The sequence below is a fragment of the Egretta garzetta genome, unplaced genomic scaffold (assembly GCF_000687185.1).
Source record: "Egretta garzetta isolate BGI_Z169 unplaced genomic scaffold, ASM68718v1 scaffold39, whole genome shotgun sequence".
Lineage (NCBI taxonomy): Eukaryota > Metazoa > Chordata > Aves > Pelecaniformes > Ardeidae > Egretta > Egretta garzetta.
The window spans coordinates 4749495-4750924 of record NW_009260945.1 but is presented as its reverse complement, the minus strand read 5'-3'; positions in this window follow the sequence as shown (position 1 = coordinate 4750924).

Here is a 1430-nt window from a genome sequence, read left to right as displayed (position 1 = left end):
TTCATTTTTCTGGTGCCGTTTGCCACCAGCTTCTTCAATCCGAGCAGAGAGGTGAGGGCTGGTGGGGTGTACCCCGCTTTCGGCCCCCCCATCAGGCGCAGGGTCAGCTTTGGGGTGTTTTTGGGGGGACAGCCCACCCACCGCTCCGCCGACACAGCCCGGGGCAGGCGGTGGGTGCCAAACCCGGGGGGTGAGGAGCCCCGTGGGCTTTATTCACCGGGAAGGAGCTGCGCCGTGCCGCCCCAGTGTTTTTAGGAAAAAAGAGCAAAACCAGTCACCGGTGTCCAAACCCACCCGTGTGGTGGGTGCCGTGTGTGTCTCCGGGGTGCTGAATCCAGCCGATTCGCATCCCGGTGGCTGCAGCTCCATCCTGGCAGAGCGGGGATGGATCCTGTCGGTCCCGTGTCCCCCCACCCCGGTCCCCACGCTCAGCACTGGCAGCAGGGTGGTGTCCCCCCTGCCCGCCGAGCTTCGCGGGACAGGGAGGTCCCCGTGGGCGTGGGCGGCGTGACGATGATGGAGGGCACGTGGAGGTGCTTCTCGCCCGGGGACGCCGCCGGGGTTCTGTCGCTGCTGTTCCCACTGCTCACGCACGTCTTCAAACCTGCAGAAATGGGGAGGACACACACACATGCCAAAGAAGATCAGGCATGGGGCTGCAGCGTCCCCCCGGCCTCCCTGCCCCCCTCCGTCCAGCTCTTACATAAGGGAGCTGGAAAAGGGGGGTTTGGGGTGGGGGGGTGGTGTTGTCTTTTATTTTATGGCAGACTCGAAGCTCGTCAGAGGGGTTTGGAGGCGCTGGGGGATATTTTGGGGCTCTGCCCTCAATTTGGGGCAGGATGGGGACTCCCTGGCTGCAGTTTCCCCTTTTCAGTCACTCCAATGTTGGGCAGGGGGGGTGTCTGTGGGACCCCCAAATCCCCCCAGAGCCCACATTGCCAGCCCCACCGCAGCATCCCCAACATGGGGAGGGGGGAGACAGGCGCAGAGCTCATTTTTGGGGTGATGCCTTCAAAGCTGTGCCCGTCACAGCCAGCACCTCACGTAAGGTTTGTGCTTGGGAAAAGCCAGGGGAAGAAGCAGCTCTGCATCTTAGGAGAGGGATGCTCGTTAGCTCCCTTCCCTAACGAGCCTAAGGATGATTAATACGAGCTGCTCAGGGGTCAGCGCTGGGATGCGGAGCTAATGGGAGATGTGAAATCCAGCTTTTTGCCCTGCTCACCCAGTGCAACGAGGCCGGGAGCATTAAAAGCTCCCGCTTTCCTCTCTTGGCAGACATCACCGTCGCCATCCCCAGCCTAACTCCATTAAGAAAATTAAGGGTTGGGAGAAAGGAGCGGGATAGAAAGCTCCTGGGTTGGAATATCCCTAGAGGGGAGTGGTGCAACGAAGGATAAAGGATGCTTGGGGTCAGCCCGGAGGCCGGGAGC